Consider the following 14363-nt stretch of genomic DNA (forward strand, 5'->3'; position numbering starts at 1 on the left):
TCCTCAGAGATGACAATCCCCTTAGACAGCACTGATAAATGTATCAGTATTTATGTATGACAATGAATAATAACTCATGGCAAGATTTATTTGGCTGAAAGCTTGGATCCAAAGAACCAAACATCTAGAAATGGAGCCTTGATAGCATTATCCCATTACTTCTAATAACATCTCATCTAGGAGACAGACTAATGTGATTTTCATTGCTTTTAATTTGAAGTCCATCAGATTACAACCACCAATGTAAAGGCGAGGCATCCAAATCTGCACACTGCTGGAGAAATCTCTCTAATGAAATCGTGGGTACAGCTTATCAGTTATAAACACCAGGTAAAATGCTAATAATACCCAGTCAGGAAATCAATATCAATTCATGTCAACTCCTCTCACCCTCTATACCTCCCCTCCCCAACAATAGAAAGATAACATTAACATTCTGACATATTAAAATATTATTTCTGTACTGCTCTATGAATGGGACTATGCAATAAAGATATTTTTCCCCTCAAAAAGCTTACAGGCTCTTTCTAATTCATTGACATCATATAAAATCAGAGTCCTTATCAGAATGCATGCAGAACAGATGATTGGTGGTTTGCTTCTTTTATAATATGTATGTTTCCTTCTCATCTGCCCCCCCCTTTTTTTGGCCAAATACAACTGTCTTCTTAGCCTTAGGACACCCTGACCACATACACACAAGATGCTGCCTTCTAGGAAAATTTAACTAATTGCAATTGTTTTGACCCTTTTTGGTCCTAACCATCCCTGCAGCTGGTGCCATGATTTTCATTTCCCAAGTACAGAATCTTAGACTGTTCTTTGATGTTTAGCTCTCTTTACCTTCTGTCTTTTCTGTATCCAATCAGTTTCCATGTCTTACAGATTCTACTTCCATAACAGAATAAGTAGCTGCCTAAGTGATGGAAACTAGGAAAAGCAAAAGAATTACTCTAATTCAGAGTATCTGTCTGTTGGGCTACTCCAAAATCCAATGGTGCCACTATTGAAATATTTTTGGTATGGAATAGACATTGTTCACAAAACACCCTTATGTAACTAGAATTTATTTCTTAGAAAAAGTGGTAAATTAAAATATTTTCACCTAATAACAACTTAGCATGAATTTGCTTATCACATTGATTAATCATTCACCTAATACAGTTCTAAGGTAACTGGTCATAGGAAAGGTTGTATGTCTAGTAATATGGCCTAGAGGCAGATCTGCTTTTTTCATATTGTTGAGCTGAATAAGATAGCCAAGGAATGGAAATCCTGGAGGACCTTTTCCCCTGGCAACCAACTGATATTATGGTGGTATTCCTAATAGAGATAGTAACATTCCCCAACCTCTTCTCTATGACAAATAGTCACGTGTCACATAATCACAGAATTTTATATTTGGAAGAAATTTCAGAGGCTACGTAGACTAAATAGGACTGAAAGGGATTCTGTTTTGAATAAGATGTCCATACAAATGGTTTAGGAAGTAGTCTTCCAGAAGACCACTTGAGGGAGATATAATTTATGATGTTGAGCAGGAAGGAAACAATCATTTACTAAGCACCTACTATTTTCCAGACACTGTTTAGTTCTTTGCAAATATTATTTCATTTCATTCTCACAGTGACCCTTGGAAGTACTATTTGGAAACACAGTTTTAGTAATTTGCCCAAGGTCACAAAGCTAGGTGGTATCTGATGCAAGATCAAACTTCAGTATTCTTGACTCCAGGCCCAGTGCCCTATCCCAATGCATTATCTAGCTGCCTTCTACCAGTAGCCCATTTTACTTTTTGTTAGCTTTAGTTGTTAGCAAGTTTTCCCTTACATTAAAGTCTAAAGATGCCTCTGTGAAACATCTATCTTACATTCCGATGACTAATATGCTTTCATACCAGGTGGCTTACCCCATCTGAGGATGACTATACCCTAAGGCCAGTACCATGATTGCTGAGTCTCTGCCTAGGACTACCATACCACAAGAAACCCCAGCTGGGCTGTTAATTTTATTCCAGTTCACTCTGTTCCCCTATACACTGGTTGTCTTGACCTCCTTCTCTGCCCCAACTTTCCTTCTCTCCTTCCCTTTTCCTCCTAATTCTGTTCCCTGTTTTCCAAATCCTATTTATATTTCATCTTCTCCTTTTATAATGCAAGCTTCTTTGAGCAGGCACTTTCTGGTTTTTGTATCCCCAGCACTTAACAAAGTACATAGCACCTACTAGGTACTTAATGAGACCACCATGTTTCTATTCATTAAAGTACATATTCTCAGAATCACCTTTTATGTGTTCTTCTTTTACCTTTCATAGTGTATTAGTTGTCATGTCTCCAAAATTCTATCTCCACACCTCACAGCTTTGTCCTTCTCTCCATTCACACATGAATCTTTAGCCCATTTAAAGTCATCACCTCACATATATCCTGAAGGTATCAGCAGGCAGGTCAAATAAAAGAGTGGCCCACACCATGCCAGAATGCTGTCTAAACCAAATAAAAATGTAATTGGGAAATATTTAATTAAAAAATCTGATAAAACAAATAACATTCTGTGTTAAAATTACATCAGCAGCATGTGTCCAGGAGGGATTATTATCCCCAAATTAGTGGCCCGCATTTCTATTTGAGATTGACACCACTGATCTAGACTATGGAATCCACATTTGGCTTTCTGCTCCCCAGTTTCCTGCTTTTCTAATCATCAATTATATAGTTAATGAATATACCTAAATAATAATGACATGACTATGTCAATCTCTGCTTAAAAACAAAGCAAAACAACACTTTCATACTCCTCTATTGGTTTTTAGATAAATTATAAACTCTTCATTTTGGCATTAAATCTTTCTGTAAAATTATCTCCAACTATCTTTCTAGTTATTACATATAACTCTACACTGTCCTTTCCAATGAAATTGTCCCAACATGTTTTCATAAGAGCAATATCTATCCCATAGAGAAAGACTAGGTTTCCCCTTAGAAGCTGCCAAAACTGTCCTCAACACTTAAATAGTCCATAGGACTACAGTTCATAACACAAATATAAGAACCTGGCAGACTAGATATAAAAAATTTGTCCATTAGGAGTCAGGAGTTCATCTCTTAACACTGATGCATATTTCTGATGTCTACCAACATGGTCAACACAGAATTAAGGAAACTAAGACCAACTGTTTCTGGATCTTTGAATATCCTTTCCATGCTTCTGTTAACTACACTTCCTCTTGTTAACTGTTGATGGCCAAGCAGTATTTAATTTCCTTCCCAACCTGACCCTGAACAAATGATTTGGTCTGAGGTACACAGAGCTCATGGCAAAGATGGTCCCTCCACATGAAAGTCCATTTCTCCCCTCTGTCTTTGCATAGGTATCTCCACAAGTCTGGAACAAATTCTTTGACTATTTCTACTTTGCAGAATTCCTGGATGTCTTCAAACTATAGAGAGGATTTCTATTTATTCATGTTCTCTTCCTCCTGAAATTAGTTACTATGTTTTATGTTGTATTTATTTTCATGCATGTTATATTCTTCCACTCCAAGAGAATGTAAATACCTAGGGGGAAGGGACCAATTTTCCTTTATATTTTATTTGTTTTTTATAAGACTGGCACAATGCCCAGGGAAGCCAGTTGCTTGCATGTTAGGTACTTAGTACATTTTGTGGAACTCTGTTGAATCAATTCTGTGCTATAGGGTAAATATCCCATGATCAACTTTGAAGATGCCCCTTCATCAATCAGAGCCCTTTGATGTATTTTGCAATTTTTTCAATTAAAAAAAAACATTCACGAAATGTTTATTTTGCACAAGCCACTTGCAAAGCATTAGGTATGTGAATAAAAAAATGATATATGTGCTTCCCTCACTTGAATGGGGGAAAAGAAAATAGACATAAATCACTATAATAAAAAGAACTTGAAAAAGGAGAGATGACTTTTAGTCAGGGAAAAGAAGAGTCTGGGATGCTTTTATTTGAAAAAGGTAGCACCTGATTAGGAAGGGAGAGACTATAATAGAAAGAAATTGTGGAGAGACCTTGAAGAAAGACTTTAATAGAGATTGAAGGAAGACATTGAAAGAAAGGAGAGGCTTTAATAGGAAGAACTTTTGGTGAAACAATTTCAGGCATGGGAGAAAATGTATCCAAAGGGACAAATGAGAGCAGGCAAGAAATGAGGAGAGAGGAGTTTTTGAAGTATTTCCCAGTAACATCACAACATAGAGTACATGATGGGGAAAAGTGGGAGATAAAAGCAGACACATAGGATGGTGCTAAGGTGCAAAAGACCTGGAATATTGATATTAATAATATATTCTATTTTATAGTGAAGCATGATATGTAAAAAAGAATTGCTAAACTTCAGATAAAGAATAAGTAAAGGTCACATTTTTCCATTTGAAATATAAACTTCTTTCCATATATGAACTGAAATGAAATTTGTCAATTTGAATTCAAGAAGTCTTAAAAATGCACACCTTTGCAAATGGACCAATTCCAAAGTTCTCTGGTCACATTTGCACTATTAAGCTATCAAAATGATGATAAAATTCCAAATAGATCAAGATTTAATTTCAGCAAAGGCCCAAGGCTGTCACACATTAATTACATTTTGCTAACACATACTGTAGGTGACATGCATATCTTAATGTTACTATACAGGATAGTTAATTAATAAAAACTTCTTAAAGTTCATTTCTTATAGTGCCCTCTACTGGGGCTAGCATTTTCATACCCTGTCTTTTGCTCCACTTTTTTGTCTTTAACCACTCCCTTATATTTATTACTTTCTAACTTTACTTTGGCTCTTCATGAACAACTCATCCTCTAGTAGCTGTAGGTAGATGGCGATGACTATAGTATTATTGATGTTTATCTCTGCAGTACTTGGCATAGTTCCTGAAACATATTAGGTGCTTAATAAATATTTATTAAATAAAATTGAATTTTATTTTAATAATTTAGTGAATTACACATTTTCTTTCCCAGAGAGGCATCCTGGGATAGTGGTTGGATTTCAAATTAGAAAACCTGGCTTGAATCTGACCTGATACTATTACTTTGTGTAGAAACATAGATAATTAACAATCCAGAATATAATTTCCCTTATCTGTAGAGTGGATACAACACTTTCTGTTTTTAATTCATTAAGTTGTTATAGGAAAAGTGTTTTACAAATTTTAATGTCTTGTAATATCACTTAAATAATATGTAAATATACATTTTCATTGTTATGGTTTTATTTGTAGTCAGTGATTCTATATTGTTCTTAGTCCCAGAGTATTCCTGATGAAATTTCTGGTTCGTCCTTCTCCTTATATTTGTTAATATAGTTTTTGTATTCAGGAAGGCTTGGAATGCTGTATGGCAATTGTCTTGAGAGTATTCTTTCTCCTGCACTTCTATGGAGCCCTTGCTATTGATAATCAATGGCTTTTGCTGGATAGACTTCTGTGTGGTTTGCAAGACATTACATTGAATTCTAGGACTAGAAGGAACTTGTGTCAGAGTCACAGAATGCTAGCAAAAGCAAAGCAACTCTGTCCCTGAGATTGTAGGTACTGATCCATTTACAATTCATAGTTCTTGAGGCCAATTAGGAATTTTTGAATATATAGGGATATAATAGGAATATATCTCTCATGTTGGTATTAAGAGTTGTATATACTAAACAAAGAAATCAATATTAGAAACTCACTTTCTGTTCAACTCATAGTTTTACCTCTTTAACCATGTGTCCATGTGCCTCCACATTGATCCCACCCCACCCACAACAGAAACAGTAGGGTCTCTCAAGCTCTAAACATTCATTTGTAGAAATGGAAATGCGCATCTTTTATTATACTCTTCTTTTTTCTTTCTTATCCTCTCTCACTCATAATACCCTGTTATTACCATATCAGTATCCTTCCTTCAATACATGGCTGCTTCTAGCATACTTCTAAAATGAGCATGCAAATTCTAAAGACACTGTATACAACTCATAGGGCATAGCTGTTGTGCCATTGCCAACATACTCAGATTCAAACACAAGTCTCTTTCAGTTGCAGACTTCTGTGATTAGAATGAGTCATTGGAAAAAAGGAGGGTGGAGGAAGGGGACAGAGAGAGAGGACAAAAAGAGAAAGAGAGAGAGAGACAGAGAGGAGAAGAAGAAGAAGAAGAAGAAGAAGAAGAAGAAGAAGAAGAAGAAGAAGAAGAAGAAGAAGAAGAAGAAGAAGAAGAAGAAGAAGAAGAAGAGAGTTGACAAGATGGCAGAGTAGAAGCGGGACATCCGCTCTGCTCCTGCTTCCACCTTCACCAATCCATGTAAAAAGGGGACTCTAAACAAACTTTGGAGCTGCAAAACCCACAAAATGACACAGAGAAGCTAACCTCCCACTGTGGAAAGCCTGGCAGGCTGGCAGGAATCAGCAAGCACAGTGGTCTGGGAGCTGAGCCGAGCCCCAGGCTAAGGCTTTAGCCCCAGGGTGGGCTTGACGAGCTACCAGCCAGAGGGACTCCAGATAAGCAGCAACTGTGGCTCTTTCCAGATTTATCAACACATAGATGTGAAGGACAAAATGAGAGGTCAGTGCAGTCTGGAATTTGGGATCAGTGAGTGGGAGTGCATGGCTTTTGCCCCTAGGGCGAGAAGCCCCTGAGGCACCAGCACAGCCAACCAGTGCCATGTGATAGCTTCAGCTCCTGGCCTGCAGAGTGTAGGGGGACCAATCACCAGTCAGAGTGGTAATCGTTCTTGCTTTAACCTGCTTGGATATGGATTGGAGTCTAGGGTGGAGGTCCTGGGGTGTATGACCAGCTTGCCAGAGCTTGTGGAGGCCTCAGAGAGAGCACCCATCTAATACTTCTGGCAGCTGAGAAAACCCCAGCATTTGGGATGAAAGCTCCCCTGTCTGGTGGCAAAGTCCTACTGTGGCAAAAAGCTCAGGGGTCCAGTGACTGAGAGGAGACATGACCAGCCAAAGGAAACAAAGCAGACAGAAGATTCCAACATTACAATCCTATTTTGGGGACAAAAAGGAGCAAAGCATGGAACAGGAGAAAGATAGTGAAGTCAGAACTCCTGCACCAAAAGCTTCAAAGGAAAATAAAAGCTGGTTACAGGCCATAGAGGACCTTAAGAAGCAGATAAGAGAAGTAGAGGAAAAATTGGGAAGAGAAATGAGAACAATGCAAGAAAATTATGAAATGACAGTCAAGAGCCTGAATGAGGAAAATAACACTTAAAAGAACAGACTGACTCAAATGGCAAAAGAGGCTCAAAAAGGCAATGAGGAGAAGAATGCCTTAAAAAGTTGAATTTGCCAGATGGAAAAAGAATCTCAAAAGCTCAATGAGGAGAATCATTGCTTCAGAATTAGACTGGAGCAAATGGAAGCTAAAGTTTTTTTTATGAGAAATCAAGATGCTATTACACAGATCCAGACAAATGAAAGAATAGAAGGCAATGTGAAATACCTCATGGGAAAAACCACTGACCTGGAAAATAGATCCAAGAGAGATAATTTAAAAATTATTAGACTACCTGAAACCCATGATCAAAGTAAGAACCTAGAAATCATCCTCCAAGAAGTTCTCAAAGAAAACTACCCTGATGTTTTAGAATCAGAGGGCAAAATAGAGTTTGAAAGAATCCACCAATCTCCTCCTGAAAAAGATCCCAAAAGGAAAACTCCTAGGAATATTATAGCCAGGTTCCAGAATTCTCAGACTAAGGAGAGAATATTACAAGCAGCCAGGAAGAAACAATTTGAATATTGTGGAAACACAATCAGGATAACCCAGGATCTGGCAGCTTCTACACTGAGGGATCAAAGGGCATGGAATATGATATTCCAGAGATCAAAGGAGCTGGGATTAAAACCAAGAATCACCTACCCAGCAAAACTGAGTATCATGTTCCTGGGGAAAATATGATCATTCAGTGGAATAGAGGACTTTCAGCATTCTTGCTGAAAAAAACAGAGTTGAACAGAAAATTTGACATTTAGATACGAGAAGCAGGAGAAGCATGAGAAGGTAAACAGGGAAAAGAAATCCTAAGGAACTTATCCAAGTTTAACTATTAACATTCCCACATGGAAAAACAATAATTGTAACTTATGAAACTTTTCTCAGTAGTTGAAGGGAATAGAAATATGTGTGTGTGTATATATATATATGATGGTATATGGGCATATATATGTGAATGTGTGTATATGTTTACAGGTATACATAGATAGAGGGCACAGGACCAATTTAACAGGAAGGGATGATATTTAAAATGTGAAATTAAGAGGTGAGAGAGGAATATAATGAGAAGAGATGGGGAGAGAAAGAATGGGGTAAACTACTCATACAGAAGAGGCAAGGGGAAATGGTTACAATGGAGGCGAAAAATAGCAAGGCAAAAGGGAATGGGTCAACCTTATTCCCATTGAATTTGGCTTGAGGAGGGAATGAAATGCACACTAAATAGCGTATCTCACCCTCCAGGAGAGTAGGGGGGGAAGGGGATGAGTGGGGGGATGATGGAAGGGAGGGCAGGCTTGGGGGGAGGGAAGTTGGAAGCACCGACTTTCAAAAAGGGACAGGATCAAAGTAGAGAATAGAACAAGTGGGAGGTGGGATAGGAGGGAGGGAAATATCATCAGTCTTTTACAATATATCTACTATGTTATTGTTTTGCATTAGCCACACATGTATAACTTATACTGATCTGCTTATCTTTCCAGTAAGGATGGGTGACAAGGGAGGAGGGGAATGAATCTGTAATTCAAAGTTTTACAATGAAGTATTCAAATATGTATATATATATATGTATATATATATATATACATATATATATGTGTGTGTGTGTGTGTGTGTGTGTTTGTGTGTGTATGTGTATACTATTATCAATACTATTTTACATGTAATTCGGAAATAAAATATACAGGGGCATAGAGATCCACTGGAAAAGTCCTAAGGGGTATGGGAGAAAATATGGGAGTGAGCAGATTGGAGGAGGGGATATCCTGTAGGACTGCTATTTTGGCAGGGGTGGGTAGGGGAAAAACAGGGAGAAAATTTGTAACTCAAAATCTTGCCGAAATGAATGATGTAAATCAAAAGTTAATAAAGTATTTGAAAAAAATAGTTAAAGATGAGATTGGAACCCCCCCCCCAAAGAAGAAGAAAAAGAAGAACAATAACAAGAACAAGAAGTAGAAGTCCCAGATCAATCATAAAGGGACCTAAAATTATCCTTATTGAAGTAACAGTTTTCAATTAACATCCCTGTGACTCACTATCCAAATTTGGGTAACAGATCCAGCTTATTCTCATATTACTACCTGTTCCTAGGAGTGATTATTGGCCCTAGTCTATATACCTAGCAAGGAACAAGTTGAGAAGGAAGCAACACTTGTGTGTTTTGCCCCTAAGGGTGAGGTAGGATCTCAGTTCCAACTTCCAGTCCATTCTGGAACCTACACAAGAATGAGAAGGGCAAGGAGCCCAGAACAATGGGAAGCCTATATTTCTGTCACTTGTAACCAGAAGAGCATTCCAGGCTGATAGTGGCTGAGGATCTAATTAGTTTCCTGAATCTAAATGGTTCTGCTCAGTCCCAACTTAAAGTGTTTCAAACATAGAAGGAAGTGATCAGAACTTGCCTTTGATCAGATCAATTTGGGAGCACCAAAAGTTTAAGGGGCCCCAGCCTGAAATTTTAGATTAATATAACTCTCAATACTTCTAAAAAATAAACAAAACCAGTCCAAACGTTTCCTCAAGATGTATATAAAACATGACCCTAACATAAAATAGGAAGTCAGGAAGATGACTTGGAAGAAGGAGCAAACAAAAAATAAAGATCCTCTCCCTAAAAGCCATAATGGTCATTGCAAGGAATTTTTAAAACAAAAACCCAGAATAGATTTATGCTAAAATATGTACAAACAAAACCTCAAAAATAAATATATCTTGGACACAATTTCAAGAGATGAAGTAAGAGTTTTAATAAAGATTTTAAAAAGTTAAAACACACTTTTACAAATGAAATAACAGAGGGGGAAAATGAAAAGCAATAAGAGCTATAGAAGAAAGAATTGGAAAGGAAATTAATAGCTTGACACAAGAGTTATAAAAGCAAGCCTTAGCAACAAACTCCCTGAACATCAGAATAGACAAAATAGAAACTAATGACTTCATTAGATAATAGGAAATAATAAAAGATCAAAGATTGAAAAATAGAACATAAAATATATAGTATCCCATAGCAAAAACAACTGAGCTGAAAAACAGAAGAGAAAAAAAAATAACCATCAAACTACCTAAAGGCCATGATCCAAAATGAAGTCTAACTTTATGTTTAAAGGAATAACAAGACAGCAAGATGGCGACATGGTTATCTACTGTAGCATCAAGCTGATGGCTTGAAAGTCTTCGAAAATGGTATTTCAGTGCTGCAGGATTCAACAGACTTGGGTTAATGCGTGATGACACACTTTATGAAGATGAAGATGCTAAAGAGGCTATAAGGAGGCTTCCCGAGAATCTGTATAATGATCGAATGTTTCACATCAAGAGATCTCTGGACCTGACCATGAGGCAGCAGATCTTGCCTAAAAACCAGTGGACAAAATATGAAGAGGACAAATTATATCTTCAACCATATCTGAAGTAGGTTATACGTGAAAGAAAAGAGAGAGAAGAATGGAATAAGAAATAATCACATCAAAAGAATCAATCAATATATTAGTCTTCAAATATTTTTTAATAAGAATGGTTGTGCAAAATATGAGGTTAACCATTTGTAACTGTGTGCTGCACATTTAATTTAAATAAATTACTATCATAGGAGCTTGTAAACTAAAAAAAAAAAATAAAGGAATAACAAAAACTGCTTCTTTCTTTTAGAATGAAAGACAAAGTAGATATAGAACCCCCCCCACACACACACACAAATTACCTCCTGAAGGAAACCCCCACTATAAATTTAAAGGAACATTAGAGTCTAATTCTAGAGTTTCCAGGTCAAAGAAAAAAAATGCTGCAAGCAACTAGGAACATGTGATTCAATTTTCAATCAGGATAACACATGGCAGTATCCAACACTGTGTATGAGTGAAGAGTTTGAAATGTAGTACAGAAGGGAAAGAATATAGCGGTACTACCAACTAAATCTTACTAGCAAAACTGAGCATAATCCTACAGGGTGGGGGAGGGGGAAATGAGCCTTTAATGAATTAAGAATTTTTAAGTATTTCTGATGAAAAGACTATAACTGCATTAGAACCTTTAAAATTAAAAGAAAAATAGTTAAGAGATATATAAAATGTAAACATGAGTAAAGAGTCATAAGGTTTTATAAATAATTTACATTCTTAACAAGGGGAAATGACACTACCACATATGTACCCTCTGAATACTATCTTCATCAAGGAAGGAGGCTAAATAGAGTGTATGAGAGTATGGGAGTGGTTCTGTTATTTCTTAATGAACTTGCAAGAATATGGAAGGGGGGAAAAGAGAACTCTGCTAAGGAAAATTGAAAAAATTTTTATGGAAAAGGATCTTACATAATTGGGTTTGCACAAGTGGAAGTGTGTACAAACAAAGAGGAAGGGAGGTAGTTTCCATAGGAATATCAAACAGGACTAGTCAAAGGACAGTAGAACACATACACATTTTAGTATAGAAATACATTTCATTAAAGAGGGAAATATAAAGGAAAGGAAGAGCAAGAAGAGGGCTTAGTAGTTCTGACAGTAGATTGAGAGGAATTAGTAAAACAAACTCTAAGGGTACACAAAACTGCATAGAAATTCTCTTGGTTTTGGAAGAAATTTGAAAAGAAAGGAGATGACCTACAATTGAGGAATGGCTAAACAAGTTATGGAATGTAAATGTTAGAAATAATGATTTTGCTGTAAGAATTGAGGAAGGAGTGGTTTTAGAGAAATATGGGAAGACTTTTATGAACTGATGTACAGTGAAGTAAGCAGAACCAGGAAAAATTTGTATAACAAAAATGTGTATTGTAATATAAACAATTTTAAAAGACTTAGAAACTATGATCAATATAATTACCTAACACAATTCCAGACAGTTCATGATGAAGCATCTTACCTACCTCCTGACAAAAGGGTAAATGACTGAGCAACTCAGCTAATGTTGATCTGAAGAGAAGGTTTCTATGGGAGGGCTATTGCATTCTATTTTTGGTCCTGGTATTTTGTTTTGTTTTGTTTTTTTTGCTTTTTGGAGGGCAATTGGGGTTAAGCGACTTGCCCAAGGTCACATGGCTAGTTTTTGTGTTGTGTCTAAGGTCACATTTGAACTCAGGTCCTCCTGACTCCATGGCTGGCGCTCTATTCACTGAACCACCTAGCTGCCCCTTTGGTCCTGTTTTATGTTTGTTTTTTGTTTTATAAATGTTACTTGGATGAAAGCATGCCTTTTCTTAAAAATAAACATATGACAGGAAGCAAGTATGGATAAATAACACACTAGATGTCAGAATTGAAATGCAAAAAGAACTTAAAAGTCTATATTGATATCTTAATTCATATAAGATGAAATTTAATAAAAAATTGAAGTTATACATTTTGGCTCAAAATATCAACTTTGAGAAAACAGTATGGGAAAGATGTGGCTATACTCAATTTAAAAGAGACCTGGGGTTTCTAGTGGATTGAAAACTCACTATGAGTCAGCAGGATGACATGAAAGCCAAAAAAGGAAAAAAAAATAATGGAATCTTAAACTGCATTGATGAAAGTAAAATGTTGAAATGAGGAATGTAATGCTCCTGCTGTTATCATTCCTTTCCTGACTACGTCTCTATGCATATGTTCATTCCTTTTCTTTACATTTCTAGGATCTAAATATGGCAATCTGACACATGTTCAGAGGAGAGCATTCAGGATGTTAAGGGGACTAGATAGCAATCCACACGAGGATTAGTAGAGAGAATGTGAAATATTTTGTCTGGAGTATACATAAATTAGAGGAGTATGCTAGTTCTTACTATTAGAAGAACTGTAAAGTGGAAGCCCAATTTTTTGTGACTTCAAACCGCAGAACTAAAAGTAGATAATATACAGAAAAGTAAACTTCGGTTTGAAATAATAAAAAATTTCAGAACAATAAATTATCAAAAATGGAACTGGATAGATTGTCCAATCACAAGAATTGTGTGTGTCCAGGGCAGGGGTGTGTGTCCACAGGCATGGCTGTGTTTCATGAATGCTTTAGAAGGGATTCTTGTTTAAAAATGCTTTTAACTAGAGGATGTTTTTCTCTTTCCCAATTTAGAAATTCAATAAACCAGGTTAATTGATAATTTATTTTGCTGCTACCCTATATAAAGACAATAATCTCTATAGTTATGCAAAAATCTCTGCTAAGAAATTTGTCAGTTCAATGGATGATAGAAAATCTTCTGACATCCTCCACTATACAATCTCAATCTAGCCCTGAGAACCAAGACAGCAATAGGGATGTGATGTTACTTCCATGGACAACTCCCTTTATGAGGTAACTTCCTCTACCAATTGATGTCAGAACTTTCTCAGAAACTTCTTCTGGGAGTTGCCTAAAACGCTGAATGCTTAAGTGACTTTGCTAGTGTAGAACAGTCAGTATTTTATAGGGCTTTCTGGAGTCAGGATTTGACTTAGATCTTCCTGGATATTGAGGAAAACTCTTTGTCCACAATACCATGCAGCCTCTCAAGGTATTAAAAAAAAACACAAAAAAACAAGAAACTATATATATTGACTGAAGAATGAAGAATGGAAATCCATTAGTCCTATAAAACTAAAAATGTCATGTAAGAATCCTTTGGACTTACAGTCAATATTGATATCCAATAATATGAATTTTTGAAGCTCTTTCTCTGTTGGATATAGCTCAATGTTTAATAGCCCTCAGATCTGCCTTTGTCATCACCAACACAATTCACACCCCATCCAGTTATATCAATTTGTGTCTTTCCAATTTTGGTATTAAAGTGGCCAGTTAAATATGGGAACTAGTTTTTTGTCCTACCAAAAGATTTAAAATTTCTTCGTGAAGCTTCAACTTCCAAGATCTCCTTGTTTGAGGACATCTAGATTCAATTTTCCTATATACTCTTCCCAATCTTTTTGGTTCTTATGTATCTCTTGGTTCCTACCTTCTTCCTTCTCTATGAACATTTTTTTTACCTTATCTTTTGAGGTTTGTGTCCCCTGGGTTTTGTTTTTCTCCATTGTTTCTGGCCCAGTTTTTGTTTATTTTTTTTTTGGCCTGTGCAGAGTATCCCAAAGTGTTGGTGTAATTTTAAGTTGTTAGACTTTAAAGCTATTCAAGTTTAAAACTTCATTAAGACTTGTGGAATGGCCCTGGAAT

General features: G+C 36.4%; 1 pseudogene; it reads left to right on the forward strand.

Moving 5' to 3' along the window:
• Nucleotides 1-10355: 10355 nt before the first annotated feature.
• On the forward strand, nucleotides 10356-10856 carry LOC138146051 (cytochrome b-c1 complex subunit 7 pseudogene; annotated as a pseudogene).
• The last annotated feature ends 3507 nt before the right edge of the window (nucleotides 10857-14363 follow it).

Source organism: Petaurus breviceps, unplaced genomic scaffold (genome assembly GCF_028583685.1).
Source record: "Petaurus breviceps papuanus isolate PSGF00001 unplaced genomic scaffold, PetGlider_PUasm1.0 90752, whole genome shotgun sequence".
NCBI lineage: Eukaryota > Metazoa > Chordata > Mammalia > Diprotodontia > Petauridae > Petaurus > Petaurus breviceps.